Genomic DNA, 21,495 nt, shown 5'->3' with positions numbered 1-21,495 from the left:
TCGCTCGCGCTCACGCTCGTGCACTCGTAAATAAGAACACGTATTTATAAAAGAACACAAGAACTTTAATGAACACAGGGGAACACAGAATGTAACAAGATTTCACACGGAAATACAACACCGAATGTAAAACGCGTCTGCACAGCTTGACAGCTGGGAAACGACTCGGCTGACAATCGTTGTTTATCAACATCCTTCTTGTCAACGGGATCCGGACAACGGCAGGGCCGTAACGACTCGGGCGCGCGCGTAACAATATTTCAATTTCAAGTTATTATATTGGTTTTTTATTTGCTACAGAACTACCTAAAATCTAAGGTTCAATACAAAAGAAATAATTATATATAAAAAAATAAAAATTTCCTAATCGATTCTTATTTTATAAATTAGATAATTACCGTTAAATTTTATTAATTTTTTAATTGGATACTCATCCCAGTTAGAGTCAGGCTCCTCGCGATTGATTATAGCTTTTTTAATGTCGATAAATTCATCTGAAGGCTAGTATAATGCGTTTAAATCATCATGTAACCAATTGGAGGGTACCACCCTTTTCTCATTGTTTTCATCGACGACAATGGCAAACTTTTTCATTATTTTCTATAATATTTAAAAATTATATTAGTTGGATGCAATATGGATTAATGCCTTATAACTGTTAAAAATATATATCAACAATTAACTCAGGCGGATATGCAATTTAGCTAGAAAAAATTTTCGCTATAAGTACACAATGATGCGCATCGTAGTCCATAACTCTCTCACAGGCAAGGAAAGAAATCCATTTTGTACAAGTATCAAATTTTATACAAAATTTTATGTATATAGATGTAAATTCATTGTAGTCAATATACAATAATTTATACAGATTTTTTCAGAAATTGTTCAAAGATTCATAAATTGTATCGAAATTTACTTTTTACCTTTACAAACTTTCTATACAATAAAGCAAAATTAATAAATAAGTACCTTAGTTTATGGAGGAATTGTATAAACAATTAAACAATTATTACTTTTTTGACAATTACTACTTATTTATGTTGCGTCGGCCTTTTCTTGGACTCAAGAAAATATTTTCACAGTATACAGTATTATACAAATATATACATATAGTAACAGTAAAGTATAGGGTGCATAAGAACTTTTTCAGATAGCGTTAATTAAAAGATTGAAATGTATGAATTATTGGGTATGTTATAAAATCTCCCATCACTGGGACCTTAAAAATTTTTGAACTTATCGAACTGCATGGATATTCTTCAATAACATTAGATTTTTTTACAATTTTCATACCCAATAAATCACTAGCAAAACCTTCTAAAACAAGTAGATCTTTTTTCTTTACATATTTCTCTCCTATAATGTATAAATTCTCATCGTTTTTTAGCAATATTTAAAACATTTACAATAGAGCCATCTTTAAGCATAACGCAATTATTCCTTTCATCATTTATATCTATTCGACATGAATCTGTTTTTAAAATTGTAAATTGAGAATCGTATTTACGAGTATTAGGTAAAAAACGATTGTAATGCAATTTTTCAACCTTGATTTTATTTTTGATATATTTATATTTAATATCCCTAACTGACTCGTACTCCGTCAATCTTCTTGCAATTTGTTGCAAAGGTTTATCATCTTTTCTTATTAATTTTTTTAATGAACATATATAATTTTCAAAAGAAAAAGCACTAAAACGTTCGAATGAACCATACTTTTGTACATCTTTTGGTAAATGTAATAAACTGTGGATATTATGAGTAACAATTTTGTTGCCGTAAATTTTTTGAAAATCATTTATAAACTGTACTATTAAAGATTCAGCAAATTGAATATTTTCTGGTTCTGATAGTAATAACTTATTAGATAGAATTATCATGGTTATATGCAATTTTAAAAAATTATTGTAAATTTCAGGTTTCAAAATATCTTTTAAGATGAACGAGCCAAAATATAATAAAAAATGCCGATATTCGGTGGCTTTCCACTGCTTCCAATAAATAAGTGATCTTGAACGCCTATTAAATTCAAACGATAATACATTTTTCAAACTTTCTAATCTACATGAAATTTGTTCAATTTGTTGGTCGGATAATTTGAATAATTTTTTTTTTCGATCTTTGTCACCTATCCAATGTCTGATCAACTGTTTCATTGCTCCTAAATACACTAAGTGCATGCTATCCAGAAGTACATTGGAGACTAGTCCAACGTGAGGTAACTGATTTAAGATCGTTTCACCACGTTGATATTCGCCCATGTACTCTAAATTTTTAAATTTGATATCCGTCCTTAAGTAATCGTTGCAATACATTTCCAATTTTTTAATGTTTGAAACTGGAAAGCAAACTGAAGAATAATATTCGCCCTCAATCAGACATTTACTACAACTAGAGTAACCACTATGATATTTTGTACACAAAACGAAAGCTTTTGCTGGAGCATCGCAAATAAACCCATATATCCTGATATAATATAATATTTCATTATGAGTAAATCCATTGTTTATCAAATCTACCGAGTCTTCAACAAAATACTTCAAAAAATTATTCTGATCTTCCGGCTTTTTTGCTCCACAATAAACACTGATCAGATGCACACTTTCTACTTCAGGATCTCTACACAAAATAATCCATAGGCCTTTCTCCGAAGAATTACCAACTAATGGAGCACCATCAATGTTCACTAACAAATTTACAGTGTTTATTTTATTATTAAGAGCACGTTTATTTTCAACAATTATTTTCAGGCAATTTTTTACACCCAAATGACAATAATGACCACTGTCCATTTCAATAATATTAGTATTTTTTGGAATTTTTAACAAAGTACGCGGATCTTGGAAAATTGCGTACTCGTATATTTATTTAATATTATTAATAAAGCTTTTAGAGCCTTGTGATTGATTTGATAATTTATTGCCCATGTTGTGATTTCTGTACAAAACTTTTCATCTTTAGACGTAGCAAGATTTTGCAATACATTATCAAAATCAAAGTCATCATCGAAGTCTTCATCACTAAAAATACTATCTGCGTCGCTATCGCTATAACGATAAATATCGGAACAAATACTGTTACCATCATCTGCATCACTCATTCTTTCGTCACTATCATCGAAATCAATATCGATAATTGTGCCTTCATTTTCAACTTTAGTACAACTATCGCGACTACCTATTTCTACAACAATGTTATCCATATTGGCTTTGAAGTTACATTCTTTAAAATTTACATCGCAATGTTCAGTACGCTCTTGCATTTGTGATGGTGTGCATTCTACTGACATTGATTTTTCTTGAAATGAAATAGATTCAAGAACGACCGAATCGTCGTTACAAGTAGAAGACTCAGATTCAGCAAATTCACTTGAAGATGATACAAATAAAATTGCAACCTCTTGTAAGTCTTGCTCAGTTCGTTGCTGGGCTAATCTACGAATATGCCTTGAGCTTATAGAGATGTCATTTTCCGCGACATTTTCTTTGCAGATATGAAAAAACTTTTCTGATAAAAAATGAAATCGACACTAACATGCATGTGCACACATTGGTAAAAAATGATATCGAATAATTCGAATGATTAATACATTTCACTGTGAAAATAATAAAATTTTGTGTGTAAAATCAATAACTTTTGTCTTTTATATTGACTAAAAAAATTATTAAATCAGAGTGTCGAATTTTTATGAAACACTGGAGGCTGTTTTCTGAAATAATCTGTGCATAATTCATTGAATAAAACGGCATACCAAAGATTCTCCATGTGAAAAGAGCTATTTAAAATATGCAGGAAATAAACAAGGGAAACTCTTTGATTCGCTGACAATTTTACTTTGGCGACGTTGGCGTAAAGTTACAGGCAAAGTATCCAAAAGAATACTTGCATGTATAAACAATGCTAAAAAAAAGTGGAAGAACGAAGCTGTTAATAATAAGAAAAAAGTAATTAAACAGCAAAGACAACAAAAAAATCATATTACAACTACTAGTCGAGAAGCAGATGAAGAATCGTTTTCTGAAATTTTTTTTCTATGAGTTTGCAAGAAAAACCTACTGACAGTCAAGATTTTGAGAAAGATGTAGAATTTGTGATTCAAGAGGAAACAACAGTGGTCCAAGTGTTGTGAGTAAGAGTGATATGTCAGTGAAAAGTGATTATATTAGTAATATGTTAGTGATATATTCGTACATTCAAGTTTTTAGAATATTTTAAGTACAAGACAAGGAAACAGTTTTGTAGGAAAAAAGAAACGTACGCTAACGAATAAAACTATCAAAACTCTCAGCAGCTATTATAGAAAGAAATGCCATCGCTAAAAATGTAGACAATGTAGAAAAAATGAGAAGAGCAATCAAGGCAACCTTATTTCACTGCAGTTCAACTGATAAAAATCCTCGCCATCATGAATGTCCAATGGGTAAAAATAGTTGGCGTTTTTATAATAGAAGTTGAGCCAAAGAACAACAATTGTAACAAATATTGTTATATGAAAATTATAAAAATTAAATATAGTTATATCACTACGTAAAAACAGTTCTAGTTAATTAGTAAAATTGCTAGTAATAAAAGGATATTAACTTTATTTTATGCATCAAGACAAACACAAAATCCATACGAATAGAAGTTGATTGACCAAAAATTGAAACGCAGTGGATATTTTAAGTAACTAGGTTAATTGGAAATTTTTTAATACGAAGAAAAATACAAATATAACTACTATTTCTAAAATAATTTTTCAAATTAGTTGAAACTTTGCAAAATGTCTTTTTAGGTCACAAACATGTAAAAAATTTGTATAATAGTTAATTAAAGAATAAAATTTTTTTTAATTTTACCAGACTCTCCTTAATAACAATATAGTGCATATAAGGGTACATTTCAAATTGTAATATAAATATAAAACATAATGACCAGTGACAATTAAATTTAACGTTCTTTTTCTTTTTCTCGTTCTCTAAATATACAGGGTGTTGAAAAAAAAGGGTCACATATTTTGATAGCAGGTAGTATTGATCAAAACAAGAAGAAAAGGTCTAATTAACATGGGTCCTAAGACTAATATCTTCAAAGATACAAGCTATTTTGTTATTTGAGCTCTTTGTCATTTTCTTATTAGTCGTGTCATCTTTAGAATGTAATGAACAAGTGCGTGATTCTCTAAGACGTAGGGCTGAAAGATGCGTGAGAGTGAATGGCAATCACATAGAGCACCTCCTCTAATGCTGAGTCAGCATTAAAATTTTTTGTTTTTTGTAAAAAAAGAGTTTTTATTTTGTTATCATACATTCAGTTTCTTTACTTCAGTTTTTTTATGGAAGATAAATGATTACATTTCATATTAAAATAAAAATTGTTTCTTTATCTCTCTTTGTTTATTTTTTATTTTTTAAGGCACCTAGAAAAAAGATATCCCCATTGTACCCCACTCTTCCCTACTCCTTTGTTCATTACATTCTAAAGATGACATGACTAATAAGAAAATGACAAAGAGCTCAAATAACAAAATAGTTTGTATCTTTGAAGATATTAGTCTTAGGACCCATGTTAATTAGACCTTTTCTTCTTGTTTTGATCAATACTACCTGCTATCAAAATATGTGACCCTTTTTTTTCACCCTGTTTTTTCTCTAATAATGAATTAGCATATAAAATGATGTAAACACAAAAGACACACAGCACAATAAAATTTGATAGTATAAATAAAAAAGGGAATAATAAATTCAACTTACGATTTCTAATCGTATAAAAAGCCAAAACAAAATAAGAAATGTGGACAATTTCCAGATTCCAAATATATTAAATTAAATCCAAATAAATGTATAGAGAAGCACAGTGACCAATCTACCAAATGTTGTAGTTATCAGAAACAATAACAAGTTTTCTTTAAATACATTTGTTAAATAATCTATACGATTCATATAAAAACCAATAAAAGTAATAGTTCATTTACATACAAAAGACATTAACGAATTTTAACCTTTATATTCAATAACAGTCATATCGAAAGTCAATCAAAAGTTATGTATATAATTTAAATTGTAATACTACATGTTCATTAAAATATTATGTGAAAAATAAATCAAATTATATATGTACATACCTATTTAAAAATTTGTTGATAACTTAATAAACAAGAGATATTTGGTGATGAAAGGCCGTTGAAAATGTGTCTACACACGGTCACGGTGAACTGAATTGTTCAACGAAGTTTTGTTGAAAATTTATCTGGTTTAGCTGCAAAAAAATAAAAATTCGTTATAAAAACTATAAGCTTTTCAGAAAACACTATGAGTGTACACATATTCTATCAAATTTTCAGATTTCATAAAAATCAGATAATATTTTAGAAAAATACTTATTAAAATATTATGAAATTTGCAGAATAATTTTATTATCTCAATTTGTATAAATTGATTAAAAACGTAGTTTATGAAATTTCTAGGTTAGTTATAATGCATGAGTCTCTGTACAATTCATAAAAATAAAGTAACATCTAATAAAAATATTACAAAAGATTCTTAATAGAACTTATCCAAATGTGTTATTAGCGTGAAAATAAACCGATTGCTTAAAATACAAAGCGATGCAGACAGCTGCAAAAAATCTCTGCATCATACGAAACCGTTGATAGCAGCATCGATCAGCAGCAGCTTTTTGCTTCTACTAGATACTTCTTTAACGCCGCGTTCGCGGCGCATGCGCGAAAAACCTGCCCGACCTACCATCACTGATCAGTGTTGCGATGATGTGGGAATAAAGTCGCGCATGCACACTAGCAAACGCTATGAATTCTCAGTAACGTATGTATTTTGATGAAATATAAGGTATCGTCAGACTCCCCTCATTGCGAAAAAAATATTAAGTTGCAAGGAGAGAAGAAAATTTCTATCAATGAAATTAAATATATTAAATATAATAATGCACTTTGTATATAACATATTACGCGTTATTACGGCTACTGAAAAACGCGAGAAAACTATGTGGGAAAGGACCTTTTATGCGCACTTAATGTTGCATTTAGATACATATGTGGTATCAGTTATGACGTAAGTTTACGCATGCGCATAGAGGCTCTCGCGTGGGAAAAAATCCCACGACAGCGCATCACTGGCATTCGAGATGTATATACGAAATTGGCGGTATAATTTAAATGCAAAATGTTGTACACGCAAATATAAAATGAACACATATCTCGTTATTCTCAAATCCAGAAAAGTTTGTTGCTAATATTTTTGAAATACTTGCGAAAACACATATGAGAATGTTTTTCATCCTTTTAATGCAACATTTGAGAACCGCAAAAAGTTAAAACAGCTTCTTAGCCAAAAAATTTTTGAGTATTCTTTCATAAAATAATTTGCCCACATAGCATGTAATATTTTTGCGAAACGTTTTCAGGAATATTTTTTAGTATGTTTTAACAAGCATTTTATCATGTTCCCATTTCAGAAAAGTAACGTTTTGTGAAATATTTGTAATATGTTTTAAATATTTTTCAGAAAACATTTTACGATACGTTTTCTTCATGTTTTATGTAATGTTTATAAAGATCTAGAACATTTTTTGAAAAGATTAGAAAATGTTTCTGTATTCTTACAAGAAATGTTTTTAAAAATGATTTGTAATATTATAGAAATCGTAATAACTCAGTTTTTAAAAATATTTTATAAATGATTCAGGCATTCTTTTGTTTTGATTATGTAACATTGCCTATATTATTGCTGCAATGTTTACAAAATATTTTAAGGAAAATTTTTTAAAATCATTCATTTATATTTCTTAGTAAAATTTCACGTATTATTTTAACAAGATTTACATAATATTAAAATAAAAAATAAAAAATAAAAATAAAAGGCTCTCAAAAATAACAAATTAAACTGGATAATCTGGTAAAAAGGCTATAAAGAGCCAACGCAGTTGTAAGGCGTGAAATTTTATGAGGACGGTCAATTCAAACGATCCTTTCTTCTTAAATACAAATGATCTTTCTTCTTTATTATATGAAAACGATCTTTCTTCTATCGTATATACATCAAACGTTTCGTACTCAATTCGAGTCTTCTTCAGTGATTCTAATAACAAAAATTACAAAGGAATCAAATGAAATAATATTAAAATCGCAATAACAGTGATAAATGCGAGAGGACAAATGACATAGTCACATACATACAAAGTCGCCGAGAGCTCCACGCCCATCAAAGCCGGTCCAACACAAAAGGGTCCAATGCAAACAACCTCTGAGCGGTGCAAATCGCAAAGAGCGATGTATTACCAAAATAATACAAAATGTAATTATAAGGCACGATAATAAGTTGTTCAGCTAGTCAGAGGCAACTTACTCAGACAGTGAGAAGACCAACAAAGACGACACGGACACTCAACAGGCACATGATCGACTAAGCCCGAACATTCAAACAATAACGATAAAAAGGCATCGGAACGTATTCGACAAAAACAAACCAATATACGTAGAGGGCACAAACAGATTATATCTCAGATAAGTTTTCAATTATCGACAAGCATGATGTGTTCAATTTTAATGTGTCAAACTGAAGGTTCAATCCATTCTTTTGGCGTTTAATATAGATCATCTCCGATATTAATCTTTTCCCTAAAAATGTTTCTTCATCCAAAACCTCAACACCCTTAAAATCAAAAGTATGGCCTAGCGCTCTATGTTCAGCAATGACGGACGTAAGATTTCTTTTATGTTCTTTAATCCTTGTTCTTAATAAGCGTCCAGTTTGTCCCACATAAGACGCATCACAATCTTTGCAGTTGATCTTATAAACTATATTGTTACGTGAATCTTTCTGTAAACAATCCTTGCCGACCTTAATAAACCGGCGCAAATTATTAATTCCAGTGTAGGAAAGTTTGACATCAAGATCTCTAACGCAATGCCGAAAACGCTCAGATATGTTCCTAACATACGGAACATTAAAATAGGAAATCTTCTCCCTTGCATCGCACTCGATAGACGTGCTTTTGCTATCCGCTTTGATTTTGATTTTGATTTTGAGGTTTTGGATGAAGAAACATTTTTAGGGAAAAGATTAATATCGGAGATGATCTATATTAAACGTCAAAAGAATGGATTGAACCTTCAGTTTGACACATTAAAATTGAACACATCATGCTTGTCGATAATTGAAAACTTATCTGAGATATAATCTGTTTTTGCCCTCTACGTATATTGGTTTGTTTTTGTCGAATACGTTCCGATGCCTTTTTATCGTTATTGTTTGAATGTTCGGGCTTAGTCGATCATGTGCCTGTTGAGTGTCCGTGTCGTCTTTGTTGGTCTTCTCACGGTCTGAGTAAGTTGCCTCTGACTAGCTGAACAACTTATTATCGTGCCTTATAATTACATTTTGTATTATTTTGGTAATACATCGCTCTTTGCGATTTGCACCGCTCAGAGGTTGCTTGCATTGGACCCTTTTGTGTTGGACCGGCTTTGATGGGCGTGGAGCTCTCGGCGACTTTGTATGTATGTGACTATGTCATTTGTCCTCTCGCATTTATCACTGTTATTGCGATTTTAATATTATTTCATTTGATTCCTTTGTAATTTTTATTATTAGAATCACTGAAGAAGACTCGAATTGAGTACGAAACGTTTGATGTATATACGATAGAAGAAAGATCGTTTTCATATAATAAAGAAGAAAGATCATTTGTATTTAAGAAGAAAGGATCGTTTGAATTGACCGTCCTCATAAAATTTCACGCCTTACAACTGCGTTGGCTCTTTATAGCCTTTTTACCAGATTATCCAGTTTAATTTGTTACATAATATTGTTTGACATATTTAAGTATAAAAAATAATGTAACCATGAAATTCTTTCTGAAATATTATAAAATTATTTGTCGTAATATTTTTTTTTATATTGTGAAAAGTTTAATCAAAATATTTCGTGTAATTTTTATACGACTTTTTATAAATATTTTGTGAAATGTTTCAAATTTTAATATTTTTAATAATTTTATAATATTTTCGGCAGCTTTTATTGATGTTTCGTTAAATCATTTCTGAAATATGCCTGCGAAGTTTCTGTAACGTGATAAAATGCTTGTTAAAACATTACAACAAAATATTCCTGAAAATGTTTCGCAAAAATATTATATGCTATATGGGAATATATATACATTTTGTGTCATAGCGCGTGCGAGAGAGATTGCTATACTTATTCTATCTAAGCGCGAGAGAAAGAGATAGCGCGAAAGAACAATGACGCGTGCCGAAGATAGTGAGACTTATGATTAACGCGCGAGAGAGAGAGCGCAACGAAGATATCGCGAGACTTACAACTAGCGCGCGAGAGAGAGATGCCAAAGAATGAGAGCGCAAGGAGAAGCATGCAAATAATTAGATTTTTTTTTCTTTTTACAATTAAAAATATAAATTTATTAAAAATGTATGTAAATACATTTGTGTGTGTGTGTGTGTATACTTAATATTAAAAAAATATATATATATTGTATATATATATATATATATATATATATATATATATATATATATATATATATTGTGACGTTGCCGTCCCGACGCGCGTCCATCCTCCCCGTAAATCTTGACGGGGCGCGAGCCGAGCGGCCGCGCCAGAAAGAGATTGCGAGAGCCGTATCGAAATCCCCGGAGAGACGAGCCATTGTTATATTTCGCACTATTATTAATTTATTTGTTTATATTATTTTGTACGTCGGGCAACCCGCCGGAAAGCGACCGGAAGAGGCAACAGAAGAGGAATCTTTTTGCGACCACCGACACGGCGCTCACGGCCCTCGAGACGAGAGCGGAGGTAGCGCCTAAGGATCAGGACAGCGCAGAGTCGCGGGTGGAATTCGCCCCCTTGCAATCAAAGGAGGGAAAGTCTCCAGAGATCGGCTGTCCTCTGGACCGGAATCACGGAGCCCGGTCGGCGCTACCCTACCCTCGGAGGACGAACGATCTGCCTCTAGAAGACCACCGATAGCAGGGTCGTCGAAATTCAGAATTTCAAATTATCGGGGACGTTACAGCCCCTAATACGGCATTGTCACGGGGCGCATTAATACCTCGCGTGTCGCGGCGCTATTGGCCGCGAATCCGCGCACCCCTGCGCGTAGGATTGACGCTGCTATCGACCCTGGATCGCGAGATCCAGGGAGACATTCTAGTGCGGTCGCTCTTAGCGTAAAGTCGCTTGTGTAATAGTATCTGGTCGTTGTCGTTTTGTGCGTCGCAGCCGAGGTTGTCGAGACCGAGGATCATCCCCTGTCCACGGGAACGAGTATCGGTGAGGTTGCCCATCGCCAATTTGTATGCCACGTACGCGATTCCGTCCACGGACCGGCCGCTCTGTCGCCGTCGCCATTTTCGTGTCTCGCTGTCGCTCGGGCATTGTACCGATCTCGCGATTTTCGTGTATTTCGGGCGACTGGAGACAAGCGACCGAGGCATCAAGGACGATCGTAACGTCAGCCGTAGTTGATAAGGAACCGTTCGTCTCTCTCCGGGATTCGGGGTGTCGTGAAACGCGTAGCGACCGGCTCTCGTATATCGACCACGTGCGCGGTAAATCGCGGGGAATGCGTCCGCTATCCGTGCTGTCGAAAAGAGTTGTCGAAGCCGCGTAAGACATCCCCGCAATCGATCTTCGGGCGATTTTCGTGTATTAATTAGCGTGTATGCGAGTGTGTGACCGTGTGCGTATCGTGACGTAGCAAATGTCGTGCTATCTTTGTCGCGCTTGTTACGTGTATGATTTGCGTTTATTGCGAGATACTTGTCGTGCGTGTGAGTGTTTCGCGGTGCATAATAGATTACAGCGAATTAAGAAATCGCCGAAATTCGAGGGCTTCGCGTAAGTAAAAAGCGTTACGCCGAAAAGAAAGTAAACGGCGTCCGACGGCTGTCGATTCTCGATCGCATCGAACGTGTTCGTCGCAAGCGAGATTTTCCGTCTTCGCAAATTGCTGAATTACTCTCGCTCAATTATTAAGCCTCTTTTCGAACATATTGCTGTCGACTAAAAGAGCGAGTGAGAGAATAATGTAAAAAGATCTGTAAAATTGAGTCGTCGATGAGATTGTCGAAATTTCCGTTACGTTTTCGAAACGCCGTTCGGCCTCGTAAAGTCCGGCCATAAAAACGGGCCAGGAGAACTACAAATATCAGCGCTTTCTTAGGGTCTCGATTTCGTGTTGTTATTCTTATCACCGCTATTGAGGAATTATCTGTTATACATTCCGTTATTTCAAATTTTCGAAGTTATATTAACCGCAGTTATATTTCGTTAATTCAGATTTGCTAATTTTTGTCATTATTATTTCTTTCTTGAATTCGTTATTTCTTTTACCTTATATTCTTTTTTTTATATTTCTTTTCTTGAATAAATTTGTTATATTTTTTTTTATATTAAATTCGCGTAATTTATTTGAGTGTACGTTTTTCGTGAGTGTTAAATTCCGTTGTGTTTGTCAATTTTCGTAATTACCGAAAGCCTCGCATAAAATAATTCAACATCCTTTTCAACAGACCGTGCCCCTCTACCGTTAGGTGAGCTAGTCGGCCCGTGGCGAAATAGGCTAACGTTTTTCGCGTTATTCTGGCGTTTTAGCGAACTGATACGTGAAAGACCGTATCTGGCGCCCAACTTCGAGATCTCGAGACGGCCTTCGCTTCGCCGCGGCTCGCGCGAGAACACCCTCCATCTTAGTTCCTCCAAGCGCGAGTATCTCTATCTTTGTGTTTTTGACGACGTTTTCGCTCCCCCCTTAGCATCCTCCTCTCTAACACCCGAGAAGGCCTCGTATATAAAATTATAAAACGTCGCAATATATATATATATATATATATATATGTAAATTTAAAAAAATATTAAATTTAAAAAGTGCAAAATATAATAATAAAATAATAAAATGTCAAAATGAACAAAAAATATATATATTGGGAGGGGGCGATGCGCCGGGCTAAGGAGAGGCCACTCCTGGAACAGAAAAAGACGTATATTTGAATAGTTTTTTAATAATTTATTTTAGAACTTTTGATGTATTATAAATTGAAAGTTACTTACAATATTTTCCATGATCCATTTATTTTAACTAGCTCGCAGCGCGCGCTAACGCGCGCGCATTCCATGAACATTCTTAAGAATTTAACTGATTTACTCTGTCAAAAAATATTAATTAATTTCAATTAATTTTAAAGTATTATAATATATTATTTACAACATATTATTTTAAAATTCAATTAACAAATTAATATTTCTTTAAATTTTGACACTTATCAACTGATTAAAACGTTAATTTATTAAATTAAGTTTTAAAATATTAACATGTTATAAAATTAAAATAATGTTTTAATTAATAATATTCTAACTTTGATTAATACTTTTTGATAAAAATTCATTGTTTAAATTATTAATTGTTTAATTTAATTTTAAAATACTAATATCTATAAAAATTAACATATTTAGAAAATTTAAAATATTTATAATATAAAAATTAACTTTGGCAGCAGATTATGTGTATTAAGATGAAAATTATAATTTATGTTATAAGATATTTTCTTTTAATTTTAAAAGTATAAGTAAATATTAATAATTTTAATTAAAATAATATAAAACAAACAATAATAACCATCGATAATCTTTAATCTTTAATTAAATCAAGCTTTAATTAAATCAATTTGAGACAAAAATTCTTTCAATTTGCTTTTACCTTGTCATTTTTTACATTATTATAACATAATTATACATCAATCATTTGTTTATAACATTTTATTAATCAAATATTTCCTTATAAACATAATTTTTTATTTTTTTAGACAGATTATCATCCCTTAAATAAACTTTCAACGATTCCCAAGAGCGAACTCGTGAAAATGCGACATATAGGTGTCCATGACTAAAAACATCTTTTCGAAGATCTATTGCAATTTTATCGAAAGTTTGTCCTTGTGATTTATTTATAGTCATAGTAAATGCCAATTTCACTGGAAATTGTCTTCTTTTAAAAGTAAATGGATATACATTTTCGCAATACAAAGTAATACGATTAATGAAGACAATTTCTCCAGTCTTATTACCTGTTAAAATTTCACAACGCAATAAATTATTATCTAATCTAAAACTAATAATCTAGTACCATTGCATAAACCTTCATTGATGCTAAGATTTCTAATAAGCATAACAATAGTGTATTTTCTTAAGCGTAATTCATGAGGTGGAAGACACGTTGGATTTAAAGAGTTAAGATATTCTATCGGAATTATTTCATAAATATCTTTATTATCTCCAGTCGTTTCAGGAGTATCTATACTTGTATAAACTCTTTCTATCGTTTTATCCAATAAACTTACTACTTTTTCATTTATTTCATCAACATCGACATTTCTTGCAGATAATATAACGTAATTAGTCATAGATTTATATTGTTTACGTTTTATAATGTCTCCGTACATGTCTTTAACCATATCCAAATCTGCGTTTGCTATACATTTTTCTGGAATATGAACGTTATCTGAGTAATCATTTAAAGAACCATTACCTAAGTTTATTAAAAATTGTGCAAATTCTTTTTCTTGTGGTAAAGTTCTCATATTTTGTGTTAATGAAAATATTTTAAATTGTTTCCATAGAGTACTAAATTTTATCGATAAATTTATAATTTCACAATGCGCTCTTATAATTTCACAACAGCTCTTTCTTTTATAGGTAATAATTGTCTAAAATTTCCATCAAGAAGAACGATTTTACCACCAGAATATAAATTATTTTGCATTATATCGCGTAACGTTCGATCTATTATTTCTAATATATAGCGTGATTCCATAGGAGCTTCATCTATAATAAAAACATTTACAAGTTTTAAATTTTCAGCTTCTTTAGATTGTACTTTAATGTTTGATGTAGAATCGGCGAAAAGAGGTACAGGTAATCCAAAAATTTTGTGTATTGTTTTCCCATTTGGAAGTAATGTTGCAGCAATACCGGTAAATGCCATTGTATTAATTATTTTTCCTCTACTTTTAAGTAGATAATACAAGGTTGTATAAATGAAAGTTTTACCAGATCCACCTGGACCATCAATGTAAAAACAGTTATCACTATTATTACTTGTTGTTGCTATTAAAATAGTATCAACAATTTCTTTTTGTTCTTTGTTTAATTGTTCATATTGTCGCATGCCTATTGATGTATCCTCTTCAATCATTTCTTCGTCGTTTGTTTCTTGTTTCTCCATTTCTTGTTCCATTTCAGGAAAATTAGCAACATTTGATCCTTCCATTTGAAGCAAATTAATAATATAAGTATAAGCTTTCTTTATTCCTATTATAAGTCCAAATCGTCTTGTATAATCTTCCGACATATCTTTTTTAAACTCATCTCATAATTTTTTCGGATGAACTGGTTGGCAATGAATCAAAATTCGTACGAACAAATTACGAAGTCGTTTTGGCATCATCCAAACTTTTGCTTCATTCATTGCACGATACCATTCTTCATCGTCTTCTATGAGTCCTAATACTAAACATGCAACGGTAAAAGTTTGATGTACCTCGTTATTAACTGTTCTTAATTCTTGAAAATTTGTAGCTCCTTTAACATGTAATAAAAGTATACGTAAATGAAATAGTTCTAACTGAGACGCTGACAGAATACATACGACCGATACAATTAAAATATTTTTGACGTTTTTCCCAACGATTAATAGTTTTGCCATTAATTGTAATTTTTTTAAATACATAATGAGATGGAATATCACTATATAAATATTGTTTCGCTTCCTCATCTTGAGCATTTAATTCAAAATAATCTAATAACATTGTTACACGTCCTATAGCAGATCTTATTGTATTATTATTAACATTGTCATCGATTATCACATTATGTTCGTTTGGTAAATGAACTGGTAAACGAAATATAGCGTGACTATTTTCTTGTAAAGGTTTACTTAAAATGCGTCAACACGCTTCTACGGGTCCAACATATCGAGCTTCGATAAAATCTTGAATTTCATCATGTATTATTGTTTTATCTATATTTTCTCCAATGATTATAGATGCAGCATCGTGACCCTTATAAATATATTTATATAAATATTTTACAGATTTTATACTCGAAACTATTTCAACATTAATATGACTATTAAATAAAAGTAAGAGTGTTGAATTATATATAACATCATATCTATTAATATAGAACATAGAACATCATATCTATTATCAACAACATATCGTCTAGGTCTTTCGTACAGCAATCCATTATTTCTTCGACGATATTGTGGATAACCATCTTCATCCATAGTTGTCTCAGGTCGAAATGGTTTTGGAAAATATTTCGAACATTTATTGTCAAACACCAATCTCCACATAGCCAAGAGAAAATAGTTTTTTTACAAACTAAACTTTGTGTAATAAAATTATCAATAAAAATACATTCCTTGAGAGAGATTAACATATGTATATATATATAATAATTTTTAACTGTTATGCTTTCATTATTTCCTATTTTCTAATTTAATCATTACAATCTTGTAAAAATTATAAAATAAAGATTGTTAAAAACTTTTTCAGTTATATGTAGATTGCAATATGCGTTAGACAAATTAAATGAGTGAACACGAAACGATGGCGCATTAAACTAAACGAAGCAAAATCGGTTCATATAAATTTTACCTACAAAATAATATACGCTGCCCCTTTTGATTAATGGGAAAATTATATCGTACAGTAATACAGCCAATTACATTCGAATGACTTTGGACAGAAAGCTAAAGTGGATGGAACACGTTAAGAAGAAAAAAAAAGAACTTAACATATAGAAAACTGTACTGGCTCCTTAGCCGCAACTTGAAACTATCAATGCAAAATGAATTACTAATTTGCAAACAAATACTTAAATCAGTATAGACGTACGGCACACAATTGAAGGGCTACATAAAGATAACAAACATAAAAATGATCCAAACCTCTCAGAATAAAGTACTATGTAGAATAGTTAATGCTCCATGGTACGAATACATACGAAATAATGACTTGCATCGCGATCCACATATTAATATGATCACCGACAAAATTAAGAAAAATGCAACCAAACATAATCAACGTCTCCAGGACCATGAAAATATTGAAATGAAAATTGTACGTGATGTTGCACAAGATCTGCGACGACTTAAAAGTATCAAACCATATGAGTTGGCATAAACATTATAGATGGGAGGAAAACTTATTTTATAGCTTTTTTATACACGTGCAATATTAGACAGACAAATCATTAGACAATCTAGGATAGATTGGCTATGGTTAATTAATATTAATAGGAAAGAAAAAAAAAGTTATATGTGAATACATCAAAACAAACTTTAATACTTATTAAATCAAAATTACCTAAAGTATTTATGATGGTATTAGAACGAACAATTAATTTATATGGAAGTGTGCCTTAATGTTTAATTAAATGTTGATAACTTTGCTTATTTAACTTTGGCTCCAGCAGTAATGGATGGACTACCTTTTATATTAATAAAATGAAAAAGAACATTTAGTTTATTTATTTTCGAATAATTTTGCACGGTGGTAATTTTGAATTATCTTTGTAAGATGTTCTTCTTATAATTGGTTTTGTACCTAATAATAATTCATGAAAAGATAATTTTTCGAAACCTATCTTTTTATATCCGACATATTCTCAACCTCCAAGTAAAATACGTTAACTACAGAATAAAATTTTAATATTCATAATAGGTGTACTATTATATTATTAGAAACTTTAAAACATTTCAGTGTAATTTACTTATAGTTTTCACATATCCTTTCACTTGAACAAATTGTCCTTTTTCAAAAAAGACATCACTGTCGCAATTCATTATCTGTATCTCCAATTTATAGATCTTATCAATAATGGATCCATTACCTACTATTTTAAAATTAAAATATGTAATATTGACTTTATTATATACTTAAATGACTGCTTCTCTTCTAATTTAAGATTTTGATAAATAGAACAAAGTAAAAAAAGTAATTAAATGGACAATAAATATTTCCCCAATGAGTAAAATACATGGTGGACAATTTCACCAGGATGTATCAAAAGCATTTCATACTTCTGTGTAATACATATACCGATCTCTAAACCAAACATGATGCACCCTTGGCCTAAACACAAATATTCTTGGCTTTTCAGAAAAGTAAGTCCAATCAAAAAATCCTCTCTATCTTCAAATTATCCGATATAGTGACTAATAATTTGACCATTAGCAGGAACAACTTCTCCAACATCTTTTTGCTGAACAAATTTCATGACCTAATATAACATAATTTAAAACATGCGAAAAGAGATTACACTTTATGTGGAAATAATTATTAATTTATAAATAATATAAAATCTAACCTATTTTAAATCTAACTTATTTTTTTTCATTAGCTATTTTATTAGCTCATTAGCTCATCATTATCCTGATAGTTTTAAATATAAAAATGGCATGGCCTTGTACATGAGACAAGTTTATTATAAATTGATCAATTCTAATGTACTCGAGTCAGAATCCAGTCATCGCAGCATCGGATATGTGTTTTGCCATTTTAATAAGTTACCTAATTCCTCGCAAACCCTTGGTTTAAACACAAACGTTCTTGGCTTTTCAGAAAAGTAAGTCCAATCAAAAAATCCTCTCTATCTTCAAATTATCCAATATAGTGACTGATAATTTGACTATTAGCAGGAAAAATTTCTCCAACACCTTTTTGCTTAACAGATTCCCTGACCTAATATAACATAATTTAAAACATGCGAAAATAGATTACACTTTATGTAGAAATAATTATTAATTTATAAATAATATAAAATCTAACCTATTTTAAATCTAACTTACTTTTTTCTCATTAGCTATTTTATTAACTCATTAGCTCATCATTATCCTGATAGTTTTAAATATAAAAATGGCATGGTCTTGTACATGAGGCAAGTTTATTATAAATTGATCAATTCTAATTTACTCGAGTCAGAATCCAGTCATTGCAGCATCTGATATGTGTTTTGCCATTTTAATAAGTTACCTAATTCATCGTAAACCCTTGGCTTAAACACAAACGGTCTTGGGTTTTCAGAAAAGTAATTCCAATCAAAAAATCTTCTCTATCTTCAAATTATCCGATATAGTGACTAATAATTTGACCATTAGCAGGAAAAATTTCTCCAACACCTTTTTACTTAACAGATTCCCTGACCTAATATAACATAATTTAAAACATGCGAAAAGAGATTACACTTTATGTGGAAATTATTATTAATTTATAAATAATATAAAATCTAACCTATTTTAAATCTAACTTACTTTTTTTTCATTAGCTATTTTATTAACTCATTAGCTCATCATTATCCTGATAGTTTTAAATATAAAAATGGCATGGCCTTGTACATGAGGCAAGTTTTTATTATAAATCGATCAATTCTAATATACTCGAGTCTGAATCCAATCATCGCAACATCTGACATGTGTTTTACCATTTTAATAAGTTACCTAATTCCTCGCAATTCTTCGCAATCTGTTCGTGGATCACTCTCAAAAAGTATAAAAAATAAAGAAAACCAAGAATTGATATGTGGATATCCACAATGCAAACAAAAATTGAAATGTTAGAGAGGTTGAAGAGCAATGTGCAAGTCATCTTGACATGAGAGACAAATCTCTTCATCGCTCTCTCACATCGACCACCAATCACGTACGCGGAAAAGAGGCAACAATACGCGCGATTTATATCGACTCCAAACCCTCACTTCTCGCGTCTACATGACTTTTTTTATAGTAGATTTGTACAAATGGGACACATGTTGCATGGTATTATTTGATGCAAAGATTTTTTACATTCTTTGCAAGACATATTAGATAAATGTTCATAATATGTGATTCTATGTTCCCGAACAGAACCAGCTTCTAAGAATAGATACGATAATCTAAGGAAGCACTCGGTACAATATTTGGACTCATTTTCCACATAATAGTAGGATATGCAACATATCTTCGTATGTTCCAATGTTATTATTTCAGTCAAGTTTAAATTTCGATGTTTAGTTTGTATTAGTTCATCACTACTATCACTCTCATAATCACTATCTTCCAAGGGTTCTAATTCTATATCAGACCCATCCTCGTCTGATTCATCCAGATTATCGATTTCCATTATATTGTCATCTTCAATGATAATAATCTCTTCAATGTCCATCTCGTCGATGATAATAACATCATCATCCATATCGTCATCGATTATAATAACGTCTTCTTCAGCCATTATACGTGACCAACGTAGACACAGAAGAACAACGAAAGAAATAATATTCTAATGTCGCAGACTCCTCTTCATTATATATCTTTTAATATCTTTTGTCTCATTCTAACTAGAGCATCACGTCTCATCTACCTCAGCATTTCTCTACATCTTTGGCGGAGCGTGTTAAGAAAAGTATCAACTATTCTTATTCGTATGGAAGGAAAGAATTAAAATCACAAATGGAATAAAAATAATTATTTATTGCAAGCATCGTAAAGAATATCATTTACAGCGCATGTTAGTAATTCACAATGAATTAATGATTCGCTGTTAAAGACATCACTCTCGCGTATCGTTTTTACAGTATCGCATACAGTAGTAATATTGTTACGTTGTAATACAGTTTCAAATTGTTTAAATTTTTCATTTACGAGATAGGTATTCTCGCATAACCAATTGTGCATGTGATCGATACAATTTTCAAAATTAAATAAGTGTAATAATGTTTGTGGTTTCATATACAAAGAATTGTCACATAATGTGAGTTTTACAATTTTTGATTGATGCAAAATATGCATTTCGATCGTTAGATCTCCAATCCTTAATGGGAGAGCAGTCGATTGTAGAAAACAGTCAATGTCTGCTTGTTTCTGCATCAACAAATTCCACGTTGAAAAAGGCAACACTATTTGATTGCCTCGATTATCACCGAGAATCAGCTCCACGTATGATACAGCTCCAACGCTTATTCCAATGTCCAAATATTTATACGACGTCGGGGTTAGAGCGCATCTTCTTTTAAGTATGCGAGCCGCACGACGAAGCTGAATGCTATAAAAATATATATAAATTAGACCAATATTTAAGAAAATTTTAATAAATAACAAAATTTTTAAATCTTTTTTTTTACATGTCGCATTTTTGCTTCTTACACGGTGGAGTTTCGCCGTTTCGAATCGGAACGTAAAAATTCATGCTGATTTCTTCAGTGAACCTTTCACACGCGCGATTGATGCAATACTAATCGTATTAGAATTATTATTAATTCAAATAGTATCGCAAATTGTGATGTAGAGGGGATTATTGCCGACGTATCATTTTAATTTCCTCTAAAATTTTGTCGCGCCGATGTATGACTGTGATGATATTATCATCCTCAGAACAAAGATTTAGCTGAATATAACAAAAATTTTCAAGCGCCGATGTACGGCTGCTCTCGATGCGATCAATTA

The 21,495-nt window shown here is 31.4% G+C and overlaps 1 pseudogene; it reads right to left on the bottom strand.

Annotated features, from left to right (window-relative positions):
• Window positions 1-1,156: 1,156 nt before the first annotated feature.
• LOC145976249 (uncharacterized) lies at window positions 1,157-20,284 on the bottom strand (annotated as a pseudogene).
• Between the last annotated feature and the right edge of the window lie 1,211 nt (window positions 20,285-21,495).

This window comes from Camponotus vicinus, unplaced genomic scaffold (genome assembly GCF_025532165.1).
Source record: "Camponotus vicinus isolate PSW18456_S1 unplaced genomic scaffold, iyCamVici1.0 SCAF_8, whole genome shotgun sequence".
NCBI lineage: Eukaryota > Metazoa > Arthropoda > Insecta > Hymenoptera > Formicidae > Camponotus > Camponotus vicinus.
Note: the sequence above shows the minus strand (reverse complement) of the source record. Positions and strands in the feature narration are given on the sequence as shown.